Here is a 13,970-nt window from a genome sequence, read left to right on the forward strand (position 1 = left end):
TTCTCCAATCAAAAGATCTAGTGTTGCTGAATGAATTTTTAAAAAACGTAAAACAGAAAAAACACGTTTGATGTGCTGCCTATAAGAGACTCACTTTACACATAAGGACCTACACAGACTAAAAGTGAAGAGATGGGAAAAGATATTTCATGCAAATGGAAACCCCCAAAAAAGCTGGGATAGCTCTACTTATATCAGACAAAATACATTTTAAAACAGAGACTATAATAAGAGATAAAGAAGGGCATTATATAATCATAAATGGGTCAGTCAATAAGAGAATATAACATTTGTAAATATTTATACACCCAACAAGCAAAGGAGCATCTAAATATATAAAGTAAATATTGTAGACATAAAGAAGATAATAGAAAGCAATACAATAATAGTAAAGATCATTAATATACAACTTACATCAATGTATAGATCAAACAGATAAAAACATAAGGAAACATTGGCCTTAAACAATATGTTAGACCACATGAATTTAACAGATATGTGCAGAATATTCTATCCAAAAGCAACAGAATACACATTCTTCTCAAGTGCACATGGAACATTCTCAAGAATAGATCATATGTTAGGTCACGAAACAAGTCTTAACAAATTTGAGATGACTGAAATGATATCAAGCATCTTTTCCAACACAATGGTGTAAAACTACAATTTAGTTACAAAAAGAAAACTGAAAAATTCATAAACATATGGGAATTAAACAAGCTACTGAACAACAACAACAACAAAAATGGGTCAATGAAGAAATCAAAAGTGAAATAAAAAAATACCTTCAGACAAATGAAAATGGAAATACAACATACCAAAACTTATGAAATTCAGAAAAAGAGTTCTAAGAAGAAAGTTCATAGTGATAAATGTCTACCTCAAGAAACAAGAAAAATATCAAATAAACAATCTAACCTTCACACCTCAAAAAATGTAAAAAGAAGAATGAAGCCCAAAGTTAGCAGAAGAAAGGAAATAACAAAGATCAAAACAGAGAAAATTAAATAGAGACTAAAAAGACAATAAAAAAGTTCAGTAATGCCAAGAGCTGTGTCTTGCAAATCAAAACCATAGTGGGATATTGGGGTGGCTCCATAGTGTAGTAGTCAGCATGTCTGCTTTGCACACAGAAGGTCCCGGGTTCATGTCCCAGGTGGAGCCACAGACCATACCCTGAGTGCTCCTGGTCCTCAGTGCACCTGGCCCGGGTGCGCCAGGCCCCGGGTGCACACCGTGAGTATGTGGGAGGAGATGCCTCGCCTTCAGAGATCCAGTTCTTAAGGGGAAACGGCAATATCCATGGGTCAGGGGTGGAAGTGTGTGGGGGGTAATTAAAGAGGGAGAAAAAAAAACAGTGGGATATCACCTCACACTTGTTAGAATGGCTATTATCAAAAAGACAATAAATGACAAGTGTAAAAGTGCAACTCTGCACTTGGCAAAAGTGTAGAGAAAAGGGAACCCTTGTGTACTGTTGGTAAAAATGTAAATTGGTGCAACCACTATGGTAAATAGTATGGAAATTCCTCAGAAAATTAAAAATAGAACTACCAATATGATTCAGCAATTTCACTTCTAGGTATTTATTTCACTTCTAGAAAATGAAAAAAGATATATGTACTCCTATATTTATTGCAGTATTCTTTACAATAGCTCATGGACAGATGAATGGATAAAGGTGTGTATATATTTATATATATAAAATATTATTTTCTTGTATATATATGAAATATTATTCACCTGTAAAAAAAAATGAAATCTTGCCATTTGCAACAACATAGATGAACCTTGAGGGTATTATATTAAGTGAAATAAGTCAGACAAATACCATATGATTTCACTTATATGTGGAACATAAACCAAGAACAAAACCAAGCTCATAGATACAGAGAACATATTGGTGGTTGCCAAAGGTGAGGGTGTGGAAGATAGGTAAAATGGATAAAGGGAGTCAAAATTTCAGTTACAAAATAAATGCCGTGGGGATATAATGTACAAATAGTGACTAAAGTTAATAATATGTTGCATGTTTGAAAATTGCTGAGAGTTAATCTTAGTAGTTCTTATCACAAGAAAAAAGTTTGTAACTACGTATGATGATGGTTGTTAACTAGACTTATTATGGGTGATCATTTTACAAAATATACGAATATTGAATTATAGTGTACACCTGATGCATATAATATTGTATGTCAATTTTCTCTCGATTTTTAAAAAAGAAACAACTAAATGATAATCGGTGGCAAACTAATAAGGTATTATTTATTTTGGTTTTAAAATGAGCTGCGAGGTCAATTCCAAAGTAGAATTTAAAAAATGTATAAGCAATGGTAAATTCATTGTGATAAAATATGTAGACACTCTAGGTTTTACTTTAAATAAAAGTATCATTTGCATATGCAAATGTGATATTTTGTTTAAAAGAAAATTATCCTAAAAGGTTATAAAGAAGTGCCATAGTGTTCCAGAAATTTAGAGGTGACTTTTTCTGGTATGGTTATATATGGATGGTAAATATAAAAAGATACAATTAAACCTGAACTTTGAAAATTGCTAGGATAGAGATGTGGAGAAGAGTAAGAAATCCATTAGTAGAGTTAGAAGCAGAGTAAGTGCACACCCAGAGAAAGGAAAATGCCAGGCACCTTAATATGATAATAAAAATTTGCTTTTCATTATTTGAGTAGGAAATGAGAAAAAATAATTCTGAAAAATTAGGTTGAGATCAGGTCATAAATAGTCTAATTCCAAACCATCTATGCTCTTTTGTTATCCATCATGATTAAGATCATGTTTTTTCCTTTGACCTCTAGTAACGCTTTGTATCTGTATTATTCATGGGCATTTTTTATTTATAGTCGTTTGCCATCAGTTATCTTTTTATATATATTTGTCATTTTTCCAACTAGATCGTAAATTTTTTAAAAGAAGTGCCCCTTTTATCTTTGCAAGCTGTATGGCACCTAGCTTAGTTTTGGGCATATTACAGTAAACCAAACAAATGTGTATGGATAGAAAACTGCCTTGTACTTTTGAAAGGTTATTGATTTTGTAGAATCAATCTACATAGCACCACCTTTCCTGACCCTTTCCAAATTATATGCAGGAATAAGTACGGTTTTATACGATATAGGAGAAAGATTATTGGCTTAAATTTATATTGAGGGTTCTAATTCCAGTTATATTACTGGCTTTCTTTTGGACCTAGGCTTACTGGATTCTCCTCTGCTAACCCATTTATAAAATTGGGTTATTACTATCTGTCTTTTATTTCAAAAGAACTTTCTCATAGTTAGGGCTGACCAGTAATAAAAAAAAAATGGTAAAGTATGTTAAATAAGAGACAGATGACCATATGCCTGAGAGGGTATAGAAAGGACTGCACTGTATAAGAAATAACCTCTGAAGTCATAGCAAACTTAAAGATTTCATAATTTTATTATTTTAAATGATTCATAGCAAAAGCTCAACAAACAGTGACAGTAGCTGTAAATCAAAGGCTGATCTTTAATTCAGTACCGTGAAGAAAGAACATTTGAGCACACTCTGGTCTGCTAAGCCACATTGGCATAAAGACGGCAGTCATAAAGTACAGTGCAAGAAACAGTATCGATTAACCTCTCTGGATGGCAATTTCTTCACCTGTAAAATAAGAAATGTAGAGTGGCAACCTTCAAAGACCTCTCTAGTTCTAAGTTTATTTCTAGAATCCTTCAACTCCTAAATCACTTCTGATGGAGAAATGGGGAGAAGTCTAATTTTCCCCTTAATCAGTGGAATGACAGAGCCAGCTCGCTCCAGCTGGTGAAAGAAGATTGTTACAGTTACAGGAATTTAGTGAGTCAGTTGAAATCATGTTGGTAGTTGGAAATCAGACAGATGACATTACAGAAATCAGCAACTCTGAAAAGCAGGACTCCTCCCCAAGAGTTGGCTGTTAAGCTTTTACCAGCCCATCACTGGTTCTACTTGATCTACTTGAGTGAGAGAATTATATAGCCACGGACAGCAAAAAGGACAGAAAGGACTGAGATGGCAGTTTGGAAATACCTTAGGATCAGAGAATAGCCAAAAGGTCCGAGGCACTGTGGTCAGAAAACTTAGGTAGGAGAGAATGGCAATACAGTAGTGGGAGAATGGACTTCTGATTAGCATGAGTAGAAAGTATGGACTTGAGTTGCAGTCTCTGAGTAGTAGTCCTGATTAGTGCAGTTGGTATGTTGGGCAGTGGACACCAACTCTACAAGTTTGATTAACACAATATATAATCGTTTGTATTGAAATAAAAAGTACAGATTCTCTGTTATTCATCTGAGCATAGGCATGCTACTTCTTTAAACATATTTTAATAATTAAATAGTCTGGTTAGCAGCTATTGTTGATATTAACAAAACCTGTTTGTGATGGTAGCCTTGATCCTTGCTCTTGGGTGACTTGCTGTTCTGTTTGATAACAAACATTTCTTCCTTTCTGGCTAAATATCCAAGTTATGTGGTCACCTGTTGTTAGGAAATTGGAAGTCATGAAAATATAAAAATGTTTTAAGTTGGCAAAACTTAAAATGTATTGTAGCCCATTCATGAGTAGAATGGCAAATTATTAGGCTAAAAGTTTGAGATCTTTGGTTCATTCTCACCTACTATTCACCTCTTTTTATTGGATCTGCTTTAACTTTCTTTTAATATTTAAAACAAATTTCTCTTCATTAGCTGATATTTGCACTTTGCCACCGAGGTGATATTTAAGCCATGTTTAACTTTCGGAAAGTAAATCCAGTGCTTGCTTTTCAAAGATTCTGATTTTCTGGTTAATTGAACCTATTTTCTTCTTTGATGTGTTCACTGATTGTAACAGAAGATGGATAACTAAAAGAAACTGGCCCAATGTGCATATATGATTCTAAGAGAATGACTTGTATATATATAGTTTATACTTTCAACTCTTTTTAGGAATTGCTTATTTTAAATTACTTTTAAGAAGATGCTGCAGTTAAAACATAAACAATTTTCAGCACGAATTTAGGATTGCCACATTTGGTTAGCTTATGACATTTTTCTCTCCAAATCTATTTATTTATGATAAAAATTAAATCATTTGTCATAGTTTTTCCTACAGTTTATATTTTTTTACTTTCAAAAATACTTGAGTTTTACTTGACTCACTTAGACAATCCAGGGCAATAAAAATTTTTAAAATAATTAACTTTTAATATGTTCTTGCTACATTCCAGACATGTGCTACATTTTGTATAAATGTTATTTTATTTAATCTATACGGCAACCTAATGAAGTAGGTACTTGCTATAGGTTCAACTGTGGCCCCTCCAAATCATATGTTGAAATTGGAACCCCACTATCTCAGAATATGATTGCATTTGAAGATAGGGCTTTAAAGAGGTAATTAAGGTAAAAAAGTGAGGTCATACAGCAGGTTCTAATCCATTATAACTGGTGTCATATATGTGAAAAAATTAGGACACAGAAAATACACAGACAGACAAATGACCTTGTGAAGACAAAAGGAGAAGATGGTCATCTACAAGATAAGGAGAAAGGCAGAAATCAACTCTGCTGACATTTGTTCTTAGACTTTGAGCCCGCAGAACTGTGAAAAAGATACATTTCTGTTTAAGCCACCAGGTCTGTGTTTGTTATGGCTGTCCTAGAAAACTCATACAGTACTATTTTTATTTCCATTTTACATACGAATAATCTGAAGTTTAAAGAGATTAGGCAAAATATTCATGACCACATGGATGGAGAGTGGTTGAGTTGAAACTCAAATTCTGGTTATTTACTAAATAAATATCTTTTTATCACATGCCATGTACCAGACACTGTTATGTCCAGATATGAATGCAAAGAAAAACAATTTTTGAAATGGAGCAGGATTAAGGGTTTCAAATTATAAGTATAGGTAAATAGTCCTTGCTTCAAAACCAAGCATTGAGTGAAAACATTCTAGATGTGGCTAGTGGCAGCGATGGTGTTCTCAGGATTTCTTCCATGTTCTTCCTGCTGTTACAGTATAAATTTACTGATTATCCCCAAGTTTGAAACACAGGTCCCCTAATGCTTCTCAAAAAGAAAAAAGAAAGAAATTCTTAGCAAATAAAGTTGGAAAATTCTCTTTTCTTTTGGAGCTTCTCATTATATATTAGCATATTAAAGATTCTAGAGTAAAGAAATGTCTTTACCTTTGTCTAACCCTGTGTTATCTAACTTAATTCATCTCAAGATCCTCATGTTTTGCAACAGCCATTTACATTCTATAGCACTAGTGCTGCTCAGCACACATATTTTTAAGAAATGCCCACATAGAAGTGATGGAGGTGTTAGCTAATGCTATGGTGGTAATCATATTGCAATATTAAATAAGTTTACCAAATCGACACATTGGACACCTTAAACATTCACAATGTTATATGTCAATTATATCTCAATAAAGCTGGGAAAAAATGTTCACATAAAACAAGTTTTTTGAAGTAAAAGGGTGTTAATAGTGATTTCACAATGTTATATGTCAATTGCATCTCTATAAAGCTGGGAAAAAATGCTCACATAGAACAAGTTTTTTGAAGTAAAAGGGTGTTAATAGTGAATCCTATACTTTACAATTAATTATTTGAACTGAATTTTAAAAATTGAAAACCCATTACAATTTACATCATTATTTTAAAAAACCACAAATTTCAAGCCTACGTGTTCAATCTAAATTAAGAATATCTGGAGCAGTATATATTTAAATGGAAGAAATATTAAGAAAAGTTAGATGCAATACAAATCAGTTGTAACAAAACAAACATATCTATACTTTAAGAGTCAGCTGTATCAAACTCACTAATTCTGAATAAATTTCTTAGAATTTTCAGCATAATAATTTTCATGTTTTTTATTGCATCTAAAATAATGTTAAAATAAATAGTTTAATTAATTATAGATTAACTATTCATGTACATGGAAGTAAATGAATGCCTTCTAATGCAATGGTGTTTTCTGTAGATCAGAGAATGCTAATAATGTGACACTAATTGTAATCAATTCTCTTATACATATTATTTCTAATAAGAAAATAAACTAGTATATGCCATTTTAACAAATTACAATGGTATTTTCCATATATAATTGTTAATACGAAGAATAATTATTGTTTGAAACCTGTTGAAATTCACATTTCCTTAAAATAACTTTAAACCTAATTATTACTTTTTGAGCCTTCTAAAACTTTATTTATTAATGTCATCTACTTACACATAAGCAGAGACATATATAAGTGAAAAACTCCTCTAGAGTATATAGGACTTGATATCACTCTAAGTCCTGGGTAAACTAATTACATTTTATAATAATATAATTTTAATAAATTTGAAAGATACTAAAGTAAACTTTTTGCTAGGGGAAAAATTTACGTTTTTGCTTACTATAGTTCTATGCTTAGCTTTTTTTTTTACTTACAAAAATGTATTTAAAGTATTATTTGTTTTTTAGTTTAAAATCTTTTGGAAACATTTCCGATGGGGCATGTTGCCAATTTGAAAATAGTATTACTCAAATAAAGATAGTTTCTTTTTTTTAATGTTAGATTTTCCAGATATTTTTGTTAAAAATAATAACAACAATAAAAATGTTTCTTAGGACTTCTTTAGTTTCTAGAGTAGATATAGATTTGTCCAGCATTGTATTTTAGAGAAAGCACTTATTCTTCTTTCTAGAGATAGCTTGTGCTGTCCACATGACCCTTTTGTGTTTACTCTAATTGTTCCTCACCCCCACCCAGGCTCTTAGGGAGGGACTTGTGATGTAGGCCTGGCCTAACAGATTATTGCCAGAGTATGCCTGGCTCATTAATTGATCCAGAGAGTTTGCTATCTGAAACTTTTGAGATGCTGTTGTGATCTCTGGGATCCAAAGACCATGTTAAACTAAAGCTGCTTGAGCCTACTTTTCCTCCAAGAGAGAGATCTTCTTGGAGAATGAAATAAAAAATAAGGAGAGTAAAGAGATAGAGATCAAAACTTACTGGCCTTCTTTTAAAGGACCTAGATCCAGCTGAGACTGAAACTAGTACAAATCTTGGATCGTCCTGTTACATGAACCAAACCAAACCAAACCAAACCAAACCAAAACTATCAAATTGATGAACAAGCCATTTGGCTGAAGTTAGGTTTCTCTCATTTGAAATCAGGAGTCCTGCCTGCATAAGCACATCGTTCTATCTGAATATAAAGACTTTGGAAATTGAAAGTAAACTCAATGTGTTTAACAGATATTTATTGAGTTTCCCATATGTTATAGACAACTTTCCAGGCACATGAGATAAAAATGAATAAATAAACAAATAAATAAAAAATAACCCAAACCCTGTCATTTTAAAACCTACATTTTAGTTGGGGGAGATAGCCAATAAAACATCAAAATAAATTAGTAAATTCTAATGTATCTTTGATGATGATAAATTCTATAAAAAAAAATTTGAGCAGGATAGGAAGATGAGGAACTGCACAAGGCAGAAATGGGAATGGGTTCTCACAACAAATTAAACTAGGGTAGTCTGAAATGTGCCTCATTGAGAGGATGATTAAACAAAGCTTTGAAGGAAATGAGGGTGTTAGGCAAGAAGATACCTGGAGGAAGAGAATTCCAGATAAAGCGAAAAGTGAATGTCACCATAGAATAGTGTCTGTTATACCCAAAGAGCAGTAGGGAGGCAAGTTTTTATATTAAGAGTGGCAGAGAGATGGGGTCAGTAGCTCATGGGAAAATTGGGATCAAGTAAATACTTTGGGGAATGAACCAGGGTAGAAAGAAATGCTAATGACAGGAGAGAGAGAGCAAAGTTGTTCACCAGGAAGAGAGAGATGGGGTCTAGTCAACAAGAAGGACCAGCCTTGGACAGGAGATAGAATGGTCAGAAATGCAGAAAGAATGGTTGCTGATACAGACAGGTTAGACAGTGTAGTGGAAGTCAAAGGTCATCAGCTGAGAGAAGATACAGGAGGAAGAATTAGAGGTTCAAGGACACAGGACAAGGTATAAAATAGAGTCTAGGAGATTTGGAGAATAAATAAACTAGGGCATTACAGTGTAACTGCTGGGCTTTGCAAGGGTCTGTTTACAGTTTATTATTTATTAAAACTAAGAGTGGTTGAGATAGTTGTTTTCTCCAATTATATTTGGCTATATAGGTACAGGGACAAAGAAGGCAGAAAGTTGAATTTAATCAATGTGGCTTTGCTAAGGGAGCATGACAAATTCATAGAGAGGTAAGTGAGTTAGTTGCGTATTCCAGGGTTGATTATAATGTTGACTGTGAACTTCTGGCTGAGGAAGAAGGCTGTTGGGAACTTGAGGAAATTAAGGTAGTTAGTAAGATTAAGAAACTAAAAGCACCTAGGAAAGTTGAGCAGTGGAGGCCAGTGAGTGGGATGCAATGGAGATTGTGGAGGGCTTGTGGGTATTTCTAATGACAAGATATTGAGTATGAGCATCAGGATATGAGGGAGTATCTGGGGAAGAATGACAGATGTGATCACTGAGAATTAAAGAAAGTGAGAGGTATATATTGAACTCGTCCCTTGTTCTGGTTGAAATGAGAACATATTGTTGGGTCTGAAATATTCACCTTGGTTGGACCTTGAGATGACTTTGGTAATGGCATCCATGTAAAGCAAAGCAAAAATCAGAAGGAGCCTAAGGTCCTGAGGACTCTGAGGGCAGAAAAGGTTTCCCAGATGACCTAGACTGCCTCCTTCTGCATATTTGTTTCAGCTACTGTTTGTTGATACCTGTTACAGCTCAGCCTGAATATAATTGATATACTGTTAGCCTACTACTCTCACTTATACCATTTCCTCACCCACCTTATTGTATCTTCCTCATTAGCTTAAATGCCAGAATTAGATTTTTAAAAATCTCTTTCATCCTTTAAGACTCAGAATAAGAGCCAAGCTCTCCATAAGACTCCCTCAGGCAGAATGAACCACTTCTCCTTCTCCTAGCTTACATGTCTCTAAATTCTGAATTTTAAATTTAAATTCTGAATCCCTTATATGCAAAGCATACATAGCCTTGAGTAATCTTTGTGCGTGTCTCAGTGTGGTATTTAGCAGATAGTAAGCTCTCAAATATTGGGTGAATGAATGGCTGATTTGACACCAACCAAGCAGAATGAACTCACCATAGACCTCTGATATAATAAAGGGTAGCTCAGAGAAAGACTTGCTATGGCTCTCACCAGTGCTAGCAGATCAAAAGTGAAACAGACTCTGACTTGACGTGTATATCAGGGGGACCTCAGAGAGAGAACTGCTTCCAAAGGACAAAACGCATCATTGAGGTTTGCTTCAGAAGCATGACAACTCCAGTCTGTTCCAGGAAGGAAAAAAAAAAAAAACCTGGCTATGATGAAATGTCAGTATAGAACTTGACCAGGGGCATTTCTGAACTTATAACTATTCTTAGTAGGGTGGTTAGGATAAAAGCAATGGCAGCATAGAACTCTCAATGGGATATTATTAAAAGCCAGTTAATGGGTGTGTGAGAGAAACAGTGTTCTAAGACAAGTCAGAGAAGCCAGTGTGGGCAATCCTTCATCTGAGAATACCTAACTTAAAAATACACATAGATAAAAATAAAGTCACAACTAGAGATGTACCTCTAGTTAGAATCGGCACAATATTTTGCTAGAGCAATACTATTTAAATGCTATTTGGCTTATCATAATTTTTTTGTGTGGTTTATTCTGGGAATATAACCACCCCTGGGAGATGTAGCGAAAAAAGGGTTCTGAGTTCTAATCAGCTAGTTTCCCTCCAATAACATTTAGCAAAATGCTTGCTGCCTGCTCCACTTGTTGCCATTAAGACGGCTTTATTTTTGTTTGGTTCTGCAGCACTTTTTCTAATTTGAGTTTTCAATCCCATTTCTATTCCTTGTCAGCTACACTCTGATAGTTCACTGCTCATTCTAGCTTCATTAGCTTTTTTAAAAAAATTTTTTACTCTCAAAAGAAGAGGTTTTACTTAGCTCCTTTTGAATGAGAAGATCAGTTTTTCCTTGGGGTTCAAGCTAAAAACTATCCCCACTCCCTTTAGTTAAAGCTACAACACTTCTTGTGAATCATTAATCATATTTTTCCGTCAATCAATGACAATAGTTATAATTTATCACTTAAGGTGGTAGAAACACAGGAATGATCAAATTTCTGTGAAAATCCAAATAGAAACCTACCAATCGAGTGTAAATTTTCATAGTTTAAGCTTTAATTATGCACTAGAATTAAGGAGACATTTAGGTAATTAAAGCTCTGAGACTACTATTCCTAGAAAACTTGATTTTTCTCCATCTGCTGCTCCTTGCCACACTTTCTTCATTATTTTATTTCAAAATTGCTTTTCTCAGCTCACTATATTCACAAGACTTGTCTAAGTAACTGAGCCTCAATTTTAAAACACTTATATCAAATTAATTCCTCTAATATTTATTAAGTGCCTTTAGTACGCACAAATTATATTATGCTTCTACTGGTTAGGGAAGGGCGGTGACTTTAGGTTGGAAAAAGACTCTTTTACCTATGTCTAGAGACCCGGAGCTCTCCACAAGCATATTGACAGAAAAGAAGAGGTAGGGAAAATTACTAACAAAATATATAATTTTGATCATAGTATTCAAAAGCTGTGCTGGACAGGTTAATTTTTGTAGTATGGCCTACTTAGACAGAATTTGATCTGGATCTTCTAAATAACTAAGAAATTATAAATGCATATATCCCATAATATATGTTCAGCTTTCATTGTGTTTTAACAAAGCCTTATTATTTTTTTTCCATCTAATCATTAGACATCCAGAAGCCATTCAGTTGTTAAGAAACAGACTAACAAATCACCAGCAGGCACTTTTTATAAGACTATCATATATCTCACAGTTGATGATAGTTTTGTAAAAACATTCCAGAGTCTCTAAGAATTTCATTTATAGCAAGCTGTAATAAAATTAATGTGAGTTATTCTCAGATATATAATAAATAAAGAACATATAAATTGTGGAAGTGAATGCTAATCATATCAGTATCTTTCTAGAAATTCAATAGAAATAACACAACCAATCAATAGCACCCTACCCTTACACACACACACACACACACACACACACACACATTTTACATCATCTATGTATAAAAAGGCCCCAGATTCAACTGAAATTAGAATTTCTCCAGTTGTATTAGTTTACTAGGACTGTTATGGCAAATACCACAGAGTGGGAAGCTTAAACGATAGAAATTTATTTTCTCACAATTCTGAAGGCTGGAAGTCCAAGATCAAAGTGTCTGTAGGTTTGGTTTCTCTCCGTGGCCTCTTGCGACATTTCCTGTGAGCAATCGCATCCCCGCATCCCCGCATCCCCGTGTCTCTTCTGCTTCTTATAAAGACACCAGTCATATTGGCTTAGGGTCCTACCTTTATGGCTCTTTTAACTTTAATTACCTCTTTAAAGGATCTATCTCTAGTCTACAGCCATGCTACCCTGAACAAGCCTGATCCCAGCTGATCTCGGAAGCTAAGCAGGGTTGGGCCTGGTTAGTACTTGGATGGGAGACCACCTATGAAGACCAGGTATTATAGGTGTAAAAAATAAAAATAAAACAAGGGATTGTAAACTGACAAGACCCTTGCCATCTGTGAGGTCAATCAAGGATTGCTTCACCTAAAAACAAACAAACAAAAAACATAAAATGAAAGAAAGAAAGAAAGAAAAAAGAAAGGAAGAAAGGAAGAAAGAAAGAATCTATCTCTAAATACAGTCATGATCTGAGGACTAGGGTTTTAGAGCTTCAACATATGAATTGTGGATGGGGGACACAATTCAATGCATAACAATGATTCTTTGAATTGACCAGTAAATCAATGAACCTTTATAGGCAGTTTTAAATATTAAGTTGTAACATTACATCGTGGTGTATTGCTACCATCGTACTGAACTACAGAGGTGAATGAATGACCCCTTGAAATGGTTTAACATAAAAGGAGATTGGATTCTATGTTTCTAGAATGAGAGAGAAGTTCATTGTGCCTTACTGCTGTAAGATGTGCCTATATAACACCTATCCTAATGCTTACTAGCTGTTTCTAGCACTTACTTGCTTTCTAAAGGGAGAATCTGTCAAGATAAAAAGAGACATTTAGTTGAGAAGTATAATTTGTGGAATTTAGTGCACGTTAAAACTACTGGGCAGCAGTGTGACTGGGCACATTGGTGTGGTGGGATACAGCAATGAGGGGGTAGGGATGGAATCAGGTGGTGGGGAGGAGGGGAATATAAGTAAACTTGGGTCTGAATCTTAAATCTTCCTGGTTGCATGACCTTGATCAAATGAAGTTTCAGTTTTTATTGTATTACATCAATATGAGAAATGATAAATTTCTAGAATAACAGTAGTCAAAAGTGAGTTCATTATTTCACTTAGCCCCATCTTAATAGCAGTCTATATTTACTTCTTAAGTATTTTGTAATAATCCCCCTTCATTAACTGTGAATTATAAGCATTTTTTAAGTGTCTACTGTTTATGAGTGCTAAGCAGACTGTTGGATAGATAAAGCAAACAAATGTATACCTTCTATTCTCAATAAGTTTATATGTTCTATTGATGAAAAGCACATATAAATAGTTTTCAACATATTATATTACTTACATTGAACATTGAACATTTACATGTAGTACCTAAAAAAAATTCAAATAACTCAATAAATACTAGAGTGTCTACTCTATTCTAAGCCCTTTGCTAGGAGCCTAGATTATGAAGATTGTAGCACTTGGAGAAGAATTATTGACCTTTTTCTTATTCAAAGTGCTAGCATTACAAATAAAATTTTTTTTTTTCTAAACTCGTATATGTCAGATAGTTTGTTCTCTATTTGTACCCTAATCTATAACTGTCTCACAGTTATAAACATATAAGCAAGTCATTAATA

General features: G+C 34.0%; 1 pseudogene; it reads left to right on the forward strand.

Annotated features, from left to right (window-relative positions):
* Positions 1 to 12,506: 12,506 nt before the first annotated feature.
* On the forward strand, positions 12,507 to 12,625 carry LOC112483374 (annotated as a pseudogene).
* The last annotated feature ends 1,345 nt before the right edge of the window (positions 12,626 to 13,970 follow it).

This window comes from Pteropus alecto, unplaced genomic scaffold (genome assembly GCF_000325575.1).
Source record: "Pteropus alecto unplaced genomic scaffold, ASM32557v1 scaffold24, whole genome shotgun sequence".
Classification (NCBI taxonomy): domain Eukaryota; kingdom Metazoa; phylum Chordata; class Mammalia; order Chiroptera; family Pteropodidae; genus Pteropus; species Pteropus alecto.